Raw genomic sequence first — 23,606 nt, forward strand, 5'->3', positions numbered from 1 at the left:
TCGAGCAATATCAAATAGAACACATATAATAGAGAATAAGAAATCAATCACACATGAACACAGAAGAATACTCTAGGGAAAGCCTCAGCTAAAAACCCCGCTATCTGTATTATCATACAAGTGGAAATATCTCAGGATTACACAAAGCTTTAGCTCACAAGCTATCCAACTCTTAGTAAAATCCCTCACTGCTGCTCATAGGTAGAATAGACAACACATATGCCTTTATTTATTCCTCTGAGCCTCCTATTTCCTTGCACAGTTTCTCCTGGGTCCTCCAGCTGTAACCTGTGTGATAATCACCTCACACACAACACTGACCTCTTAAATAATTACGTAATCCTGGAGGAGATAATTCCTTCTACATGGATGAGCTTCCTATATAATAAAATTCCTCCAACTGATAGTACATTGTCCCTTCCTCTAATGTCAACTGGGTCTCTGATTGAACTGACATGCATGAGTTATTTATGAGAGAATATTCAGTTATCTGAAGTACACTAGTTGCATGCATGCATTAACTAACTAAACCCACAATTAGTTCCACAAACTATTGGAACTAATCTAATTGGACTTAACTTATTTAATTGAGCTAAATAATTACAAATCAAAGTACAACTCATCCTTATCTCCTTAATTAAGGGATAACTTCCTCAATCAAAGGGATAACTGTTGCATGTCTTCACTTAGACTTTATGTTTGATTTTCTCCAACTAATTAAATAAAGATGAGTTAATTAATTATTTTTTCAAACAACTGCTAAGATCAAATTAAACTTTTAATTCTCAATTTTAGTTCAGGGACTAACTAAAATTGGAATATATCCCGAAATGATATTTTTATCATTTCTATTTTATCATTCCTTGTTGGTATTTCCAACACTGGTACCTGCGATGTTATTTATAGCAATGCTATCTATAGCATTTCTTGTTGCTATTTTCAACACTCCCTCTCAACAAGAAAGGCATTCAACTCGAACCTGATCCTGAACCTTTGGAATGTTCTGCATGCAACACTTATCCCTAGTTTTGTTGCTCCAGCAACTCTAGAAACAAAAAATATCCAACCTGAATCAGAATGATGCCTCTGTTATCAAATTCTCTGACTGCTATTGCCTCTGTCGACTGAAAAGCTCTACACCTCTATGATTTTCAATATTTGACTGCTCTAGCCTCTGTCACTTTGATCTCTGACTACATCAATCATATTGATTCCTCCGGCTACGTCTGTGCTATTGCTGGTCCTGTCTTCCAGCACTGCATCTGCACTGCACCTTCTCTCATCATGTTGCATTTTTCTGCCCACTGCTGCATTGCAACTCAGTTACTAAGAAGTAAGTAACTAATCTCCCAACTAACCTCCCTGTTGGGCTAGAAACACCCTCTATTGTTGAATATCCCTCTGCTACTCTATCCGCATCTGTCTCTACCCACTCAGCTAGTCCTGCTACTCCTCGTCGGGGCTCCCGTAGCAAGGTCTAATCAAAGAGGCTGGGTACCTCAAGGATCCTACCCCTATTTCAGCCTTCTTGGGACTATCACTCCACATCGCCCCACCTCCCACCTGGAGGTATGGATGCATGTGATCCCTCTACCCACTTGGCTCAAAATTTCCCCCTAGTAGAGGTCTCTGCATGAGTGGATGCCTCCACTCAGTCTCCTCTCTACTTCTCCAGTTGTAGCTACTCCACAACCTCCTAAAGTTGCTTCACCAATTGTGGCTCCTCCACAATTGTCTAAGACTTCTTCTGGCGCTGCATGTTGAGACGTAATGTACTCTCCCTCTCAACCACCAAGTCTCCAACAGTTTCCTTGCTCCTCAATGCTTTGCATGGATCTTGAACCTCAAGAGCATACAGGTTCTTGACTCATGAACCAATCTTCTTCACCTGTCTTATGGTGATATGTCTAAGGAAAACCTTTCCATTATTGAAGACTACATCATAGCCTTTGTCCTCTAGCATCATGATTGATACCAAGTTATTCTTCAGTCCTAGCACATACTTCACATCTGTTAAGGTAATGCAAGCCCCATGCTCCCTCTGAAAAGAAACCATACCCACACCTGAAACACTATACTTTTCATCATTACCCATCGCTATGAGTATCTTGAGGTCTTTCTCCTCCAAGGTACTGAACAGACTCTTATCGTCGATCATGTGGAATGAGGCTCCACTGTCAAGAAACCAACCACAACCCATCATTGATGAAACCATGCATGCAATGAGGGTAAAATCCAATTCGATATGAGAGGAAAATGCCTTACCTTCATATCCTTCCTTGGATCCCTTCTTGGATTTCTTCAATGGAAAATTAGTTGAATAATGTCCCACCTCATGACAATTAAAGCATTGCACTTTACATTTGTCAATCTTATTCCCACCATGAGAAGAACTTGATTTGGATGAGAATCCTTCTCCTTCCCTTTCTTTTCGTTACTCGCTAAGGTGCAATTTTCCTCATCCTCCTTGGATGAAGAACCATCTCTGGTGCTTCTCTTAATCTCCTCCTCCTTCAGATCTGACCATAGTCATTCCCAATATAGCAGTTTCTCTCTTCCATTAATTGAGTCCTAGTAGCTATGCCAACTCTTAGGAAGACCGAGGAGAGCAAGACTCACCATGTCATCATCAGCTGTCATGATTCCTACACTTCCAAGCTCATCCCTGCAGGTGGTGAGCTTGTTCAGATATGTATAGATCATGTCGCCCTTTTCACAAATGATTTTTCGAAGCTTGTCTTTCAGCACCAACCTCCTATGATTACTGATGTTCTGATATAGATCCTTTAATGTTTTCCACATTGAAAATGGTGTCTCCTTCCCATGGATACTTGAGACTATGTGGTCTCGAACTCCCTTCAGATGAATCCTCCTCACTGTAGCCACACATTTCTTCCATTTCGCCAATTCTTGGGCATTAGAAGTTGCTGGCTTGGGGACTTCTTGATTAATGAAGTCCTTCAAACCATTGTCCTCTAATACTGCTTCCATGCGAACCTTCCAGGCTATATAATTTGAGTTTCCATCCAGGGCATACTCGAGTCTCAAACTATTGAACGTCATTGGTGAAATTTGAGATGTGATAAGAATTTGATTTCTATAATCAAGAACTTCAAACTTCGAACTTCTCCCTTCTTTGTATATAGTTCTTCACTTTGATCACCTTTGCTCTGATACCATGTAGAAATTCTCAATGTAGATCACCTGATAATGCAATATACTAAAAAAAAATACTTGATCTGCTTTTACAAACAAACTTGCGAAAGCTTAATTAATTTTGAGCAAGATCAAATAGAACACATATAACAGAGAATAAGAAATCAGTCACACATGAACGCAGAAGAATACTCTGGGGAAAGCCTCAGCTAAAAACCCTGCTATCTGTATTATCATACAAGTGGAAATATCTTAGGATTACACAAAGCTTTAGCTCACAAGCTAGCCAGCTCTTAGTACAATCCCTCACTACTGCTCATAGACAGAATATACAACACATATGCCTTCCTTCAATCCTCCAAGACTCCTATTTCCTTGCACAGTTTCTCCTAGGTCCTCCAGCTGCAATCTGTGTGATAATCACCTCACACACAACACTGACCTCTGAAATAACTATGCAATCCTGAAGGAGATAATTCCTTCTGCATGGATGAGTTTCCTATATGGGAAAATTCCTCCAACTGATAGTACATTGTCCCTTCCTCTGATGTCAACTGGGTCTTTGACTGAATTGACATGCATGAGTTATTTATGAGAGAATATTCAGTTATCTGAAGTACACTAGTTACATGCATGCATGCATTAATTAAATGAACTCACAATCAATTCCACAAACTATTGGAACTAGTCTAACTGGACTTAACTCAGTTAACTGAGCTAACTAATTACAACTCATCTTGATCTCCTTAATTAAGGGATATATTCCTCAATCAAGGGATAACTGTTGCATGTCTTCACATAGACTTCATGTTTGATTTTCTCCAACTAATTAACTCAAGATGAATTAATTAATTATTTTTTCAAAAAGCTGCTAAGATCAAATTCGAATTTTAATTCTCAATTTTAGTTCAGTGACTAACTAAAATTGGAATGTATCCCGAAATGCTATTTATAGCAATACTATTTTTATCATTTCTATTTTATCATTCCTTGTTGCTATTTCCAACACTAGTACCTGAGATGTTATTTATAGCATTTCTTGTTGCTATTTTCAACAACTTTGAGCATAACCAGAACATGGCTACAAGCATGACTTAAACACTAGCATTTAGAAACTTAAATGAAATGAACAAGCAAGGCAGATGCAAGGACTCACACAAGCTCATGGAGTGAACCCGAGTGTGTACAGTTATCAAGTGAAACTCTCAAGGGAGGATTTGAAATTGGGTGCAAGCCAAAATTTTTGAGGGTGGTTGTAGCCACTACAACAAGCCACCAAACAACTGAAAATTTTGATCCTTATCTCTTCAGATCTTCAAGTTCACGAGTTGTGAACTTGATTTTCTCTTCTTCTCTATTTTCCTTGATGAAATCAGATACAGGAATGAGAGAACCCAAGCCATATTTATAATGGTTTGTTTATATGTGAAACGGCATGCACTTGGTGATAGGAAGTCGACATGTATTTTTGGGCCAACTTGTATATTAGTAATTTGGTTTTAAAATATATAGGATTATGCCATCAGATTTTTCAAACATATATTCCACAAGGATTATAGCAGGAAACTCATTAGTGTCCTCTTAAAACAACACCACCCACTACCACAATATCTTCATGTACCAAATTATTCTTGTATAAAGGCTCTTCAAAAGACAGTTTTCCAAAAGATGTCTCAATTTTCTTTTTCTTCATTTAACCGAAGAAGATGATTTTGGCATACTTAGCACCTAGGTTTTGCATGAGTTTCATGTATCACAAGAATATTTTCCATCTCCAATAATGCCATGTTGACATCATTGACAACCTTTACCAACATTTCATTGCTTCTCTCTCTTCTTGGCACAAAAATAAAATTTGTTGGTGATAACCCAAATGAGGTTGAGTTGCACTATATTTATACACATTTAGGAGGTGAAATAGGTCCTTCCAAGGCCAACTTGGTATTTTGGGAACAAAATTGACTATTTTGAATCAAATAAAATTATTTTTCCTCTTTCTTTCAAAATTCCAAATAGGACTGTTCTCAAGTACAATAAATTGACTCATGACAAAATTTCCTTTTGATTCAATAAACCGTGGAAGCATGAATAATATGCTTGAATAATAATAACAATACTAATAATAATTTATCTTTCTTCTTTTGCTTTCACATGAAATGTACAATTATAATTATGAAGACCAAACCTAGTTACATTTTCCAATACATTAAGGCATTGTTACATCACAAGACTGAGGCCTATTAGGGTGCTTTTACACCACAAGGCTGAGACATAGTTTCGCAGACTTATAGCATGGAATGATCATTATATCACAACTAATTAATTACATGTCCTTATGTGCATTTATTTGAGGGACACAAACTAAGCCTTTTACCTATGAAATCCATCCAAACTGGTGTATTCTTGAACAACATAAGTATTTATGTGAAAAAATAAAACTATTTAATTGTATTAATGTTACTTATAAGTAAGAAATATACTCTCCAAGTTGAATCATTCAATTTGGCCTTCAAATGAAGGTTGAGTGTTCATTTTAGTGAAGTAGGCCAAAATTGTCCTGCTTCACTAAAATGCACGTCGAGACTTCATTTCCTGGCCAATTTGATTGATTCAAATTGTATACTAATTAATTAGTAATATTATACACTAATATGCTTCCAGTATTGTTTTGTTGCTCACAAATTGTTCACACTTTTGGGGTGACACCATGAATTGTTATTGCTACAACACTTTCATTTACATTAACTTCGAATTTCATATCACTAAATTAGAAAACTTTAATTGTATTAATGTTACTTATGAGTAAAAAAATACTCTCCAAGTTGAATCATCCAATTTGGACCTAAAATGAAGGTTGGTCATGTATTTTTGTGAAACGGGAAAAAACTGTCTTGTTTCACTAAAATGCAAGCTCAAGCTTCATTTCTTGGTCAATATAATTGATTCAAATTGTATACTATTTAATTAGTAAATTTACACACTAATTTGTTTTTAGTAAGTTTCTGTTGTTCACAAGTTATTGACACTTTTGGGGCAACACAATGCACTGTGATTGTTGCAACACTTTAATTTAAATTAACTCTGACCTTCATATCACTAAATTAGAAAAATTTGATTGTGTTAATGTTACTTATGAGTAAAAAAATACTCTCCAAGTTGAATCATTCAATTTGTCCTTGAAATGAAGTCTAGTTATGAATTTTTTGGAAACAAACCAAAATTGTCTGGCTTCACTAAAATGCACATCTAGGCTTCATTTTCTGATCAATATGATTGATTCAAATTGTATACTATTTAATTAGTAATTTTACACACTAATTTTTTTCTAATAGGTTTTTTCTCGTTCACAAAATGTTGACACTTTTGGGGGGACATCGTGTGCTGTGATTGCTCCAACACTTTGACCTTCAGATCACTAAATTAGAAAAAACTAATTGTATTAACGTTACTTATGAGTAAAAAAATACTCTCCAAGTTTAATCATTCAATTTGGCCTTAAAAAGAAGGTTGGTCATGCAATTTTGTGAAGCAGACCAAAATTGTCTTACTTCACTAAAATGCACGCCTAGGCTTCATTTCCAGACCCATATGATTGATTCAAATTGTATACTATTTAATTATTAATTTGCTTCCAGTAAGATTCTATTGTTCACAAAATGTTGACACTTTTGGGGTGACATCAAGAACTACAATTGTTGCAGCAATTTCACTTACATTAACTTTGACCTTCATATCACTAAATTATAAAACTTTCATTGTATTAATGTTATTTATAACAAAAAAATACTCTCCAAGTTGAGTCATTCAATTTGGCCTTGAAATGAAGGTTGAAGGTGCATTTTTGTGAAGCATGCCAAAATTGTCTTCACTAAAATACACATTCATGCTTCATTTCTTAGCCAATCTAATTGATTTAAATTGTATACTATATAATTACTAATTTTACACATTAATTTGTTTCCAATAATTTTTTGTTGTTGACAAATTGTTGATACTTTTGGGATGACAGCGTGGACTACGATTGTTGCAGATATTTAATTTACATTAACTTTGACCTTCATATCACTAAATTAGAAAAGTTTAGTTGTATTAATTTTACTTATGAGTAAAAAAATAATCTCCCATTTGAATTATTCAATTTGGCATTGAAATGAAGGTTGGGTGTGCATTTTTGTGAAGCAAGCCAAAATTGTCTTGTTTCACTAAAATGCACATTCATAATTCATTTCTTTGCCAATCTCATTGATTCAATTTGTATATTATTTAATTACTAATTTTACACACAAATTTTCTTCCAGTAAGTTTGTTTTGTTCACAAACTGTTGACACTTTTGGGGGGACATTGTGAATTGTGATTGCTCCAATACTTTCATTTACATTAACTTTGACCTTCAGATCACTAAATTAGAAAATTTTAATTGTATTAATGTTATTTATGGGTAAAAGAATACTCTCCAAATTGAATCATTCCATTTGGCCTTGAAATAAAGGTTGGACATGCATTTTTGCAAAGCAAGCCAAAATTGTCTGTCTTCACTAAAATGCATGTTCATGCTTCATTTTTTGGTCAATATCATTGATTCAAAATGTATACTATTTAATTACTAATTTTACATAATAATTTCTTCCAGTAAGCTTATGTTATTCATAAATTGTTGACACTTTTTGGGCGACTCTATGAACTGTGATTGTTGCGGCACTTTCATTTACATTAACTTCGATCTTCAGATCACATAATTAGAAAAATTTAGTTGTATTAATGTTACTTATGAGTAATCCACGAGGCTTAGATAGATGGTGATCGGGGTGCTATTAAGGAACTCTTAGATGTTAATTCATTAGTTCAATTCTCTGCCCTATTTGGGTGTTATTCTTGGACATGACCATGATGTAGCCTCATCAATGTAGAACTTACAAAAAACAATGTTGCTCATGAGTAAAAGAATACTCTCCAAGTTGAATAATTCAATTTGGCCTTGAAATGAAGGTTGAGTGTGAATTTTTGTAAAGCAAACCAAAATTTCCTTGTTTCACTAAAATGCATGCTCAGGCTTCATTTATTGGTCAATCTCATTGACTCAAATTGTATACTATTTAATTACTAATTTTACACACTAATTTGTTTCAAGTAAGTTTTTGATGTTCACAAATTGTTAACACTTTTGGGGTAACACCATGAATTGTGATTACTACAAAACTTTCATTTACATTTTTTTTTAAGTTCAACTGGAGAGACCTGTTTGGGTGGATTGAACTTCTGATCACTTAGATTCACAAGGTCTTTCCAACATGTTTTTTTTCCAATTTTGCTACCACCTATGGACTCACTTTCATTTACATTAACTTCCACCTTCATATCATTAAATTAGAAAAAATTAATTGTGTTAATGTTACTTATGAGTAAAATAACACTCTCTAAATTAAATCATTCGATTTGTCCTTGAAATTAAGGTTGTGTGTGCATTTTTGTGAAGCAGACCAAAATTGTCTTACTTCACAAACATGTACGTTCAAGCTTCATTTCTTGGCCAAACAGGTTTATTCACATTGTAGATCGTGTATTTAATTATTTTACACACTTTTACATTGTTACATATTTACTTTGAGCTTAAATATTTATACTTCAAATTTCATACAACATTCTAAGTTTTGTTACGACTTGTTTATGTAAAAGTTGTGTATAAGTGGGAAACATAGTTATGTAGGATATGTGTCAGGCATGATACAAAATTATATCCTAAGGTTAGGTATTGTCTAATCAAGTCCCATTTCAAATTTCATTATCAAGTGTAATTGTTTTGGCCCGGGAGTGCACATTTGTTCCCACTTGAACATTGGCAGATATGATGAATTGCTACATTCACATACTTGGATTTTAGCGAGTAAGATTTCTTTGAGGAAAATGAGTATGACATTTTGTACAAAATGTTTGTATCTTTAGGATGGAATGATCATTGTTTCACTTCCGATTAATCACAGGTCTTGGTGTGCATTTATTTGAGGCACACAATCCCTACCTTTTACCCTATAAAATCAATCCAATTTGGAGTATTCTTGCACAACAAAAAATTAATGAGGATGAGTTATTGTCAACCCAAATTTAATGAGTATTTAATTCATATTATGTGAGAAGGCATGTTTCCCACACATTTCAAAGGTTGCTTAGGTCATATATAAATAGGAAGAGACTTTCAATTTGTAAAACGTAGCACATTAGTGACAAGATGAAGGAGTTCACTACCTTATACCTTTTGTTTTCCCCTATTGGAATTCTACTACTATTGGGAAAGAGTAGCATTATTATGGAATTGATGGTTATGATGATGAAATTTGTTGGTTTATGAGGTACTATATGTTTATGTAAGATTGGTTTTAAGTTTTTATCTTTTACTATTTGTTCAACATTGAAAATTTATGTATTTTCTTGAGGTATTATCATGGCATGTTAGCACCCAAATGGATCTTAAACATTGAATTCTAGTAGAAAGACCCTAGTTCATAGTGAATACCATGAGTTCCTTCATTCTCTTGAACCCCCAAAATTGTTAATCCTTATGCAGTTCTTGAACACCTCCATCATCAAACTTAAAGAAATAAGCCTCATCTTTAGACATACTTTGTTTAGACCATATTAGAATAGAGTTTGGTTGGATAGTTTCCTTAATATATATTAATTTTAACTCATGAATTTTCCTTTTCAACTTAGGATAGTTTCATGTAGTTCCAGTACCTAACAGCAACATAGGATTAGGTTTAGGATAGATTTAACCGACACATATTGTGTTGATGCCTCAAATCCTACGAGCCTCCCGTTCAATAATTGGAGTAAGTGCCAATTGTTTTTAAGACATATAAAATACACGTGATTAAGTTTAACTCATAGGTTTTCTTTTTAAATGCTTAACTTAGTATTACACCTCTGAGATAACAATGGTCATCTATTATGCTAGAGCATCTAAGATAAATGTTTTGGGGTTTTTTTTTTATTTGGAGACCAATGAATAAAAAAATATAGAACTGATATACCTAACCCTTTGGATTATATCAACATCTCAGTAAAGGGCCGCTATAAAATTTCACACAATGATAAAGCTTGAATAGTGGTGAGCAAAAAACAAAAAAGAATATGATTATCACAATTCACAGATAGATAATTACATAATCATAAGTGTGAAAACCTTTGACCAATGTTCAGAAGGTTCAAGAGAATATGCTTATCCTTACAACAAGATGCTGATGATTTATTGATTCAGAGGGAATTAATTAAACAGACAGTCCACTAATCCATTCTCTTTAATGATTATCACTTCAGAAATCTTATAGGAATAGATTGAGACACAATTATTCCTACCTAGTTATCTATGCAAAGTCATAAAAATATGAAGAAAAACGAGTAACACAAGAAAAACTTACATGAAACACAAATTTTGCAATACAGAATTCAAAATCCTTTGCTTCGTATTAAGGTTCCAGAAAATTCAAGTACATAAAATGTCTAGAAATGCTTCATCAAGGGTGCAACCCTTGATAACTCATGAAGAGAGTTATTTATACAACAGTAGGATGAAAACTATCCTAAACTGCTTTTAAAAATAGATTATTTGCACAATCAAAAATAAAACTATCTAATGATCTGGCATTGCTTTGGTGTTGTGTTGTTTGATGACATATCACTGAAAAAGTTGAAAGGAGATTGAAGCTAGCTGATTGTTCATTCAAAAGCTAAATGTTGTTCAATTATCCTTGATCAAGTACATCTGTTAATTCTTCCCAGCATTTATTATCTGCGATAGAAATGCTTGTTATCCTTTGTAGATTTCATCCATCTCGGTGTAGGAATTTACAGGGTAAGTTCCTCAAACATAACACCAAAGGACATTGCACACAAACAAATCATAGATCAATACACTAGGATTGTTGATGTGGTTAAAACCCTCAAAGAGGGAAACAATCCACGACCTGAGCCAACGCGACCACTTCAGGCAATTTATTAATAAAAGAATGAAAATTTACATAAGCTTCTCTCATGAATGGTTAACCTATAAATGACCCTCCAAGCTCTTTAAATAGAGATCATGGACCAATCAGGTGTTAAGCCATAGATCAAGTGTCGGTAATACCGAGGAGAGAATGAACCGTCAGATCACTTCATGTTTAGAACATATTGGGACCGTCGAATTGTAAGCTACAAAAGTACATAGTAAAGAAACACACTTTACCTAACTCTACATTAGACCAAGTTATACTTAACTATTTCCTATGTGTCGGAATATCCTAACATCCCCCCTTTAAGAACAACTTGGGATAGGATTGAAGGATGTACAAATATGACACAATATGAGAAGGAAGGAGGCACTAGACCCTATTCCCCCTTAGTGAAAACTTCCTGAACTCCAACCATAAATCGAAGTTTATTAAAGTCCTCTATGAGAGCCTTTGTAAAGATGTTTGCAACTTGATCATTTGTTGAACAATATTGCACTTCAAGAACATGGTCATGAAGGAGCTTTATAATGAAGTGCATGTGCAATTCAATGTGTTTTCTACGCTAATGTTGGACTGGATCTTTGCATAGCTAAATGGAACTTTGATTATGACACCAAAGTGTAATCGGATGCTGCTGCTGAAAGCCAAACTCTGATAGGCTCTAACGAAGCCACAGGGCCTCCTTACTAGCTTCTACATCACCACGATATTCTGCTTCTACTGAAGAAAGAGAAATGTGTTATGAAACTAGCTCACAAAAAGATAGAAAAGATAGATGAATGCCTTAGAAATAAGCCTCTTCAAGGGGGCAACCTCCTTTACATTACAAAAATGAACAATTCTTGGATGATACAAATGACAAGACCTCCTTTCTATATATAGGATTCTAAGGGGTCATAATATAATCAGAGCCGACATAACAATAATAATGTAAGGGCACAATAATAACAATAGTGGGCTTCTATGGGGCACAATACTAACAATATGGGGACTACATGGGGACAAAAATATAATAAGGGGGTTTTACTAATAATAATAAGGAGTTACACTAGTAATATAGGGACCTAACATGCTCCTCTCCTTCAAAAAGTGTTGTCCTCAATGCTTGAGCAGTTCTTGATGCTTCTGTTTAAATTCTTGTCCTCCCATGTGGAATATTCAGCAGGTAAGTTCTTCCACTTGATGAGATACTCTAAAATTGATATATTTTGTAGCTTTTGATTTCTCAGTTCTGTGACTGCTTCAAGTTCCAATATGATTTTTCCTTCCTTGTCAAGTTCTCGCAATATTGTTTGAACTGTGATCTTCTGCAACTTTTGAATGAGTTCCCACTCCTTTGGGCATATGGATATATGTAAGGCCTGATGTTTGGAGGAACACTTCGTGGAATCAAATGAATAGCATGATCATGATCACGAATAGGTGGGAGGCCTTTGGGAGTCTCAAATACCTTGGAATGATTGTCCAAAACGTTTTGGAGATCTGGAGAAATACATGATTTTGATGTGGGATCCTCTAGTGAACATAATTGTGTAATTACACCCCGTTGTTCTTTATTTAGAAGCTTTGTCATGCTGTTAGAGTTGATTATCTTTCCATGTTTTCCTTCGATACCCCTCAATTCAATTTCCTTTCCTTCCCAAAAAAATTTCAAGAAAAGTTCTTGAAAATTAAAAGTTATTGTACCCAAAGATTGTAGCCATTGGACTCCCAGTAAAACATTAGCACCACCCATTGGAATGGAAAGTATTGGGCTATTTAATACATATGCTCCCATGGATAGCTTGATATTATGGCACTTTCCAGAGCAATTTATGGTTCCTCCACTTTCAACCATCACTTGACACTCTGGTGTTGGATATAGGAAGCAATTCAATTCCTTGGCTATCTTACAATCAATAAAATTATGGGTACTGTCCGAATCAATCAACACTCTTACCTTTTTCTTCTTGATGTGTCCTTCTATCTTGATAGTTTGAGGAGTGGTAATTTCTTCCAATGTATTACAAGATATGGTCGAATTGATTTCTTAAGACTCGATGTGATCTTTCTTGAACATTTTTCTTCTTGGTATGTCCTTCTATATTGATAGTTTGAGGAGTGGTAATTCCGTCCAATGCATTACAAGATATGGTCGGATTCATTTCTTCTTTCTCAATGTGATCTTTCACTTCTTGAACCTTTTTCTTCTTGATATTTCCTTCTATCTTTAGAGTTTTAGGAGTGGTAATTCTTTCCAATGCTTTACAAGATATGGTCAGATTCATTTCTTCTTTCTCTGGGGTTGGTTCCTCATGTATATACTCTTATTTTGACATTTCTTGATCCTTTTCTTCCTCCTTTCCACAATTAATGTAAAATAATTTCTTTCAGCACACTTATGACCTTTAATGTATTTGTTATCACAATTGTAACAAAGCCCTTTTTCTCTTTTTTCTTCCAATTGTTGTGGCGTTTCTCTAAAGAAGGTGTTGTTCTTTGTATCCTCATAATGTGCTATCATTTCCTCCGTGAAAATTGACCACGTAAAAAGTTGTTTATGAGAACAAAGTCCTTTATACCATAATAAATGATCCAATTCTAAATATGAAGATGCAATTTATTAATAAAAGAATGAAAATTTACATAAACTTCTCTCATGAACGGTTAACCTACAAGTGACCTTCCATGCTCTTTAAATAGAGATCATGGACCAATCGGGTGTTTAGCCACAAATCAAGTGTCGGTAATACCGAGGAGAGAATGAACCGTTGGATCACTTCATGTCTAGAACATATCGTGACCATCTGATTGTAAGTTACAAAATTACATAGTAAAGAAACACACTTTACCTAACTCTACACTAGACCAAGTTATACTTAACTATTTCCTATGTGTCGGAATATCATAATACTCGATGTATTTAGTAAAAGTTGGCTTTACCCAAAATATATGTTTGATTTCATCCGGGATGAAGAAAGAATCCCTAAGTCTTTTTTAATCATGAGAGTTGTTGTCGTTGATCCTCTGTTTTAACGGTCAAGGCTCTACATAGTTGTCTTCTTCTCTGAATATGGGTTGTTCAGCAGGTTTCTTGTTGAATCTTAGAATAAATAGACTCTGCGACTAATATCAGAGTTGTCTATCCAATGCTCAAGTCTTCAAATGATTACCTGCAAAACACAGCAATAGTTAAGAAAATAAAGGTTCGACAGGAAAGTGAATTGATGGCTTTGTTCGCACAGGATGCCTAAGGAAGGAGCCATGATAGTGTTTTGGACGTGAATGGAGGTGGAATTGCATTGCAGGGGTTCAGGGTGGCGCTGAAGGGTTTTATGGGTTTACACTGTTAAACGGGCGAAAGGCATGGAAACATGGGTTTTCAAGGTTTAAATTCTAACAAGCTACTTTTTGAAAATGGCATGAAATTCATATTTTATGGAGGATAGGCAGTTTATTGAAATGGCGTGGATGCATTTTTAAGGGTCGTCGCACCGCTTTTATGGTATGGGCAGTTCGGAGGGGTCAATCGATGTATGTTAGAGTGTGACACGTAGCCATCGAGGGGTCGGGGAAATCGCCTTATCGGGTGGGTAAAGGTAGTCCATCAGGCATGGCTGACATGGATTTGGATAATTAGATTTGGGCGATTGTGATCTAACGGTAGTCGAGCAGAGAAGCTATGTGGAGGAAATGAACAGGAGTTAAGGCGGGGGGGTGGGGGGCAGTGTTTTTAATCATGGTGGTATTGATTTATTTAGGAATTAATCATGGGTTTAAAAGGATTGGGTCAGGTTTAATGAGAGATTTTAACTCTTTGGGTAAAATTTCAGGCATCGAGTGAGGGCGATACGGCTGCACGTCGTTGGATTTGAGCGCGGGTGATAGAACGGTGGTCAGGTTGATGAAGAAGCATGGGTGAAATTTACGGAGGCTTAAGAGGGGCCCAAAGCTTTTAATCATAAGTAATTTCGGGTTTATTTGGGGTTAATGGGGGATTTATATGTTTTTATTAAAACTAAGGGTTGGGGTATTTTACATAAGGATTTAGTTATTATATGGGAAAATGGTTTTATTGGGATTTATATAATAAAATTAGGAATTAATATGAATTGTGATGGGTGGAAGGGGTTTCCCTATGTTAAAGGGTAAAAGGTTTGTGTTTGTGCATTAAGCTTTATACTTACAATAAAAGGTTTTTTGTGGGTTTTTGAGCGGAAAGATATTTATATGGGGGTTTTCACTTTTCTTAGGCAAATGGTGTTTAAACTTAGGAAAAGTGGTTTTCTTAGGGTGATGAGGGGAAATGGATTTTATGAAGGGGATTCTAGCACTTGAATCCATAAGTCATTAAGTCGAGGGTTTGGTCACACCAAAAGTCAGAGAAATGCTCTGAGCCTCTTTGACTTGTAGGATTAAAAGTACTTGGAATATATTTGTAGATAGGAAATTATTAAGTAAAGGGGAAAAATGAATGTGGGGGAAGTTAATGACATGAACTTGTAAACCTTAAGCATGATGCATGTGCTTTGATATAATTAAACTTGTAGTTTAGAAACCTTTCTTCTACTTACCCATTTCTTAGCTCTAACATGTTTTCTTCATTTCTTTAGGTGCATTTAGGCTAGCAAACCCTTATTCATCTATTTTTATTTTGAAAAGTAATCTATCTATTTCTAACCTTATATCATCCAAGGGCTTAGATTAAACTTATGAGCTCCTTTTACTTTCTCTACCTAACTATGTTTTGCCAAGATTAAACTGTTCGGTCAGATTTTATTTTCTACCTATGAGAACAAACCCTATGATGCAACTATATAATTGGATAAAATAAGCTAGTGTGGCATCTAAACAAACTGCACACAACTGTTATTTTTCAAACTGAATTTAGAACAAAGGAGTGGCATTTAGATTTGCAATGCATTCAAAGTTTATTTCTTTTCTTTTCTGTCTAACCTAGCATTTTATTTTGCCTTTATTTTTTAGGGAATCTACCCTAACATTTTCTTTGATATGGACATATTTATTCAAAAAATTTCCTAACATTTTTTATTCAATATTCTTTTTGTCCATATCCTATCTTAACATTTTGTACATACATTTTCATTTTTTGTCTAATTTATTCTAACCTATCAAAACCAAAAAAATGCTACAACTGGGGACTACATTCTCCTGTAGAATGCAGAGAACCTGCAAATCCATGTGCCTTCTCCTTGGGCTCTGGAGTCTTTACTGTAAAAAATCTCACTGACAACTCAAAAATAAAAGAAACTGGAATATTTAAAATGAAATTTATCCCAACTTCTTAGTACTTAATGAAATGTTTGAGAAACCTTCCATTTACAGGATAAGTGGAATATTCTCCCTCAAGATTTTGCAGCACAAAGGTGTTGTTACCCTTTACTTGAGCAATTGATAATGGGCCAAAGCATAGGTTGTCAAACTTACCATGCTTTCCCTTTTCCTCCCTCTTGGAGTCCCTTCTTAGAACTCGGTCATCTTCTCTGAAGTCCCTTTCCCTGGCTCTTATGTCAAACAAGATTTTCATCTTATTCTGATATTTCTTCAATTTGTATTGAACTTCATCTCCGTTTTCATTTAGTTCAATAATCTGATTTATCCTTCTTGAAAAATCATCAGGTTCATCTGTTGAGTCCTGCAAGAATTTTAAAGCTGGGAAAGCCAAATTGGTGGGAAAAATTTCATCTTTCCCATAGACTAACTGAAAAGGAGATTTACCAGTAGATCTTTTCGGAGTTATTCTAATTTCCCATACTGTATAAACTAAATGAGAGTCCCAACTCTTTTTATGATCTTCAAGGGTCTTTTTTATTACCTTTACTGGACTTTTATTTTAGGATTGTGTGAGGCCATTACCTGGAGGGTAGTATGGAGTTGAATGATGCAACAAAATTTGATATTTCTAGAAAAACTAAATCATTTTAACACTACAGAATGATATTGCATTATCTGTGACAATTTGAGTTGGGAAACCACACCTAGATAAGTTGTTTTCTTCAATGAATTTAATTACTACTTAATCAATAACATTTCTTACTGGAATTGCTTCCACCCATTTAGTGAAGTAGTCTGTTGCTATGAGAATCCATCTGTGTTGATTACTTGGAGTGGGATGGATTTCTCCAATAAAATCTAATCCCCATTGAAGGAAAGGTGTTGAGATTATTGATGGTACTAGTGGAATATTTGTTAGTTTCTGCTTACAATCAAACATCTGACAAGGAACACAACTTTTGACCTTTGCCCCTACTTGCAAGAAAAATTTTGGCCAATAAAATCCTCCCCTTAATATCGTGTATGTTGTTGCTCTCCAAGCATAATGTCCTCCACAAGATCCCGCATGAAACTGATCAATGATTCCATCAGTTTCTGATTATGTTAAACATAATAACAAAATATTCAGAGGATCTTTCCAGAACATATTTTCATTTATGATGCAGTACTTGACTGCTTTCAAATTTAAGACTTTTACACTGGGCTTTGGAAAATGATGTTGGGCATTCAAAATGGAGGAGAAAATTTATAGTGTCTTTATACCAATCTGACAATAGAAATTTGTCATCAATATGTAAAGGGCTAATCTGATATGAAGGTAAAGGTTCTTATGGATTCTTTTCTTCAGGTTGAAGAGAAGGTTCTTGTGGATTCTTTCCTTGTGCAAGGACAGAAGGTTCTTATGGATTCTTCCCTTGTACTTCTAAAATAGAATTGATTCGAAGCACTTTGAAATTGGATTCTGCTAGAAGCTTAGCTAATCCCTGGCCTTTTACTAGCTTTTTAGTTTTGATAGTTAGATCAAACTCAAGTATTTGAGTAATCCACCTACCTCTTTTCCCATCAGTGTCAAGTTGAGTTAAAACAATTTTTACAACACCATTAGGAACATAAGCAGTAATAGGTGAATGTAGGACATACATCCTGAAAGATTTCAGTGCTTGAATGAGGGCATAGGATTGCTTCTCGGTTATGTCATACTTAAGTTTGGCATCTCTCATAACCTTACTAAAAAGGATATGGGTTGGTCATGGGAATCTTCATTCTTTTGTAATAGGACAACAACAAGGGTTTTTTCTGAGGAAAAAGAAAAGAAACCGAATGGTTTAGTATAATCAGGGTTGGCCAGGGTGGAAGCTTTAGAGATAGCTTTCTTGATCTGATCAAATGCATGCCTAGAAGATTCAGTCCATTTAACTTCATGATCCTTTCGGAGCATGTCAATTATATCTTTTACAATCTCTGCATAATTCAGGATGAATCTTCTTAAAAAATAATCTTACCCAGAAAAGCTTGAATTTCTTTCTTGTTTCTAGGAAAGGTCAATGTTTCAATGGCAAACACATGCTTAGGATCAATTACCACTCCGTCCTTTGAGATTATATGGCCTAATAGTTTTCCTTCTTTAATAGCAAACAAAGACCTTTTAGGGTTCAATGGTATCCCAAATTTCCTACACCTGTCAAAAACCTTGTTCAAGTGCTTTAGATGTTTCTGATCAGATTTAGAAAAAAATGATAATGTCATCGAGATAAATAGCTACAAATTTGTTTACCTGAACCTTGAAAGATACATCCATAGCTCTCTAAAATGTTGCTACAGCATTTGATAAGCAAAATGGCATTCTAGCATGCATACATGTACCCCAGGGTGTAGTGAAGGTTGTCTTTTCCCTATCTACTGGATCAACATTCACCTAATTATAACCTAAAAAACCATCAAGCATAGAAAGTATTTGTGCTCTTGAAACCATTTGAAGTAGCTGGTCCATCTTAGGAAAAGGGTAATTATCATTTAATGATGTTTTGTTAAAATTTCTAAATTCCACAAAAAGCCTGATTTCTCCATTCTTTTTCCTAACAGGAACTAAATTTGCAACCCAATTAGAATATCTAAGAGGGACAATGATCTGGGCATCTAGCATTTTCTTAATTTCCCTTTCAATAGTTGGTAGAAGGTCTTGATTAATCCTCCTAAGTTTTTGTTGATAAGGTACTTCTTCTGGCTTCAAAGGGATCTTATGTTGTATTAATGAAGTATCATAAGTTTTTAGATCAGCATAGGTCTACTCAAAAACATCCTTATAATTTTGAAGTAACTTAAGATATTGAGTTATAATCTCAAGGTCTAGAGATGCATAGATTTTTATGCTTTTGATATCATCATTTGTTCCAATGTTAATTTCTTCTATATCCTCTTTCAAAGAAATGGACTGAGGATTTCGAAGAACATCATTTTGATCAAACAACTTTTCTAAAGGTATCAAGCCTTTTGGAATAAAATTGTTAGACAATTGAATAATATTATGATCAGCAATTTTTGAACTGAAATATGAAGTATCATTCTCACTTGTATTTTCATTTATTTCAGATCTATCTTCATCAATTTGTAGAAGAGAAAATTGATCTACAAGTTGCAGAAAACATTTCAAGTGTTCATTATCTTCAAATATCTACCAGTGTTTCAGATTGTCTGGGATAGATGGTCTATACTTGACTTGTATTTGGTAGAGTACATTAGTCTGATCAAGAATTTTAAATGAACTAGCAGAAATAGCGAAGGCATCTGCATGAATATTCTGATCTCCTGGAATATAAGTCAAATTAAAGGTATCAAAGAAGTTTCAACTAAATCCCATACTTCATTTCGGTAAGACCTAAGTCTAGGATGTTTAGTCTAGCAAATACGTCTCACTTGTTTGACAATAAGCTCTAAATCAGTAAAAGCACTTAAATTTCAAACCTTTAAGCTTTTGGGTAATTGCAATCCTAAAAGGAAAGCTTCATATTTAACCACATTATTTGTAACTTCGAAGTCGAGCTTACATGATTGGGTAATGTTTTCTTTTTATGGTGATATTAAAACTACTCTATCTCTCTGATACATCTTTTGTACAGGAGTCATCAAAGAATAGTTTCCATATATCAGTTTTATTTGGTACTGGACTTTAAATTACATCTTCAATTTTAACTTGAGTTTCACGCACTTGGTTTGAGGAGAGTTGAAAGCAACCAAAATCTTGGTCAATTGCATAAATGGGATGGTTCCTTGGCTGGTCTGTTTTATAAACAATGTGCACAAATCTCACCTCCATGTATAATCTTAGTTGTTCTCCCCCATAAACTGGAATAGTAGCATAAGACATATCCATCTGAAGAGTTCCTCCTAATTTGGCACAGCAAGACCCTGAAAGGACCATTCCTAGTTTGAGAGGGATATATGTACAACTATATCAAGTACTATACTTTTCATTGGAATTTGTGCAAGGGTGACTACTAAATCCTTAATCAATCCTAAACAAGGCACCCTTTTAGAATCAAAGGTGTACAAGTCATGATTGGATCTAGTTATGTCAAGTTTCAAATCATCCATGATTGTTTTTGGCATGAGGTTATGTCCTGCTCCAGAATCAAGCATATAATTATACAACATGGAATCATCTGTCTTAAGAGTTACATAGAAAGGAGGCACTATTTCATCTATCATATTTGAGCTTGGGCCAAAAACAACTGCTATCTTTTCATCTTACAAACTAATGATATCACCTTCAGCATCAACCGAGGGATTTTGTATCCATTTGGAGACCTGATTTTTATACCCAGGGTTTTTAGAAAGTTCTGAAAGAGGAATTAGGATTTTAACTATTTCTAACTCTTTTTCAAGATTAAAAGTATTCAATGCATTTTTGTCATTTTGAGGAATATCAATTGGCTATTATAATGATCAAATAAAAGTTGTTTGAGTTTGAGCAGCCTTGGCACGAGGTTCAATTACTTGAGATTCCTTAGGATGTCTTCCAAGGCTAGGCTTAGGCCTAAGGTCATATCTTTTGTTCAACTCTGCAATTAAATATTCAGAGAAGGCATGGTATTTAGAAACCTATGAAGATTCTTGATCTTCTTGAAACTGATTTTGTTGTGTAAGAGGAATAATAATTGTTTGATCAGAGGAAGTATCCAAATTATTTATATCTTTAGTGATAGTCATAGTATTATCATCAGGTTGCTAATCATCTATCAACAAAGGAGTAAGAACCTATTGATCATTACTAGGTCTCTGAAGAATTCGTAATGGTGGATTTCTTTGATACTTACCTTGATTTTGATTTTGGGGTCTGGAAATTGTTTCTTGAATTTTCCTAGGTTAGGTCTCAATCTTGGAAATTCTATTAGATAGATTTATAAGAAGAGAAGTTATTTCATCTATTTTAGAATTACTAGTTTTAGTCTTAGAGGAACTAGAAGCCTCTAGTGTTGATTTGAGTTTTCTTTGGGCCTTTTCCTCTTTAGCTTTCAAAGTAGTTGAAGCAGCCCTGTTTGCTTCTACCTCAATAGCATTTGTTTGCATATCTTCAGGAGTTCTTGAAGTTCTCTCTCTCAACATAACAAAAAAATCATCATCAAAGACTTTATAAAATCTAGACTTTGCTAATGCTACAGGGGGTTTACAATCAAGGGGAATTTTATGATAAAGCTTATTGAATCTTTTGATAAAGTATGATACAGGTTCACCAAAATTTCTTTTAAGTTCATCAAACTCAGTAAGAAAGTAAAGAGGATCCTTTTTCACACCCCACTGGTTTTTAAATATAGTTGTAAGCTCTTCCCGATCTCTAATGGTGTTTGCAGGTAACTGCCTAAACGAAATTCTTACATTTCCTTCAAGTGATTGTAAAAACAACCTCATGTAAATGTTTTCTCGTTCAATATTCATGTTATCTGTGAAGTCTAAAAATGCTTGAAGATGGTCTTCAGCAGAAGGACCAGTCTCTCCATTAAACCTAGGAAGGTATTTCAAGTATCTAGCTGGGAATGCATCAAGATTAGGAGGTATGACTAAATCTGCATATCTAGGCTGTAAAATACATTGGAAAGCCATAGTAGGAGGTGGTGTATGAGGTGTTTGTGTGGATGTAGAATTTGAAGAAGATGAAGAAGAAGTTGAAGAAGGTGATTGAGGGGTTGAAGAACTAGTTGGAGGTGAAGAAGGAGGGGATCTCCTAAGTGATTTCAAAGGAGTCCTAAGAACTAACTTTTCGACCTGTGGATGAATTCCTTCCTTTGTTTCAAAGAGTGGATTTGAATACACAAAGAATTTCTCTTCGGGTTGTTCAGAAGTAGAAGCTTCAAGTTGTCAAAAAGTGGGAGGAAATGAATAAGTGGTAGGGGATATGAAATCTGTTGGTTTATATTCTAGTAAATTAACACCCAAGTCAGATTCAGTTTTAGGAGATCCTGGTGGTAGTGAGGGTTCTCGATGAGTTTCAAATGAATGAATGAATGTTGACTTAAAATTAACTCCTCTTCTCAAGAGTTCAACAACCGTAGGTGATAGGTGGGAGTAATCTGGACTGGATGGAATGTTACTATAAGGATCAAATGATGGTAAATCTTCAGAATGTAAGACTGAAGAAGAAGAAGAAGAGGGTTGATGTCCCCTTTTAGAATTTCTTTTTCTCAGAATTTTTTCAGGATCTGACAAAGGATCAACTAGGTTACCCTCTGAATGAGATCTGGTGTGCTTAAAAGGTGCCAGTTTGAGAGAGTGGAGTCGCTAGGTGAAGGATTTTAACCTTTCTAGACCTTTAATCACCTTAAAGAAATAGAATTTATATCATTTCCCTAGGAAAACTTAATGGAATTCGAATCCTCAACAACAGCACTAGTTCGATGTTGTACCTCTGAGATAATAATGGTCATCTATTATGCCAGAGCATCTAAGATAAAAATTTTGGGCGTTTTTGTTTTGATTTGGGGGACCAATGAATAAAACAAATATAGAACTGATATACCTAACCCTTTGAATAATATCAATATCTCAGTAAAGGGCCGCTATAAAATTTCAAACGGTGATAAAGCTTGAATAGTGGTGAGCAGAAAACAAAAAAAAGATATGATTATCACAATTCTCAGATAGATAATTACATAATCATAAGTGTGAAAACCTTTGACCAATGTTCAGAAGGTTCAAGAGAATATGCTTATGCTTACAACAAGATGTTGATGATTTATTGATTCAGAGGGAATTAATTAAACAGACAGTTCATTAATCCATTCTCTTTAATGATTATCACTTCAGAAATCTTATAGGAATAGATTGAGACACAATTATTCCTACCTAGTTATCTCTATAAATTCATAAGAATATGAAGAAAAACATAATGAGTAATACAAGAAAGACTTACATGAAAAACAAACTGTGCAAAACAGAATTCAATATCCTTTGCTTCGTATTGAGGTTCTAGAAAATTCAGGTACATCAAATGTCTAGAAATGCTTCATCAAAGGTGAAACCCTTGATAACTTGTGAAGAGAGTTGTTTATACAACAGTAGGATGAAAAATATCCTAAACTGCATTTAAAAATAGATTATTTGCACAATAAAAAATAAAACTATCTAATGATCTGGCACTGCTTTGGTGTTGTGCTATTTGATGACATATCACTAAAAAAATTGAAAGGAGGTTGAAG

Source organism: Pinus tabuliformis, chromosome 6 (assembly GCF_031772625.1).
Source record: "Pinus tabuliformis cultivar Carrire ecotype Pingquan chromosome 6, CPIR1, whole genome shotgun sequence".
In the NCBI taxonomy this organism is placed as follows: domain Eukaryota; kingdom Viridiplantae; phylum Streptophyta; class Pinopsida; order Pinales; family Pinaceae; genus Pinus; species Pinus tabuliformis.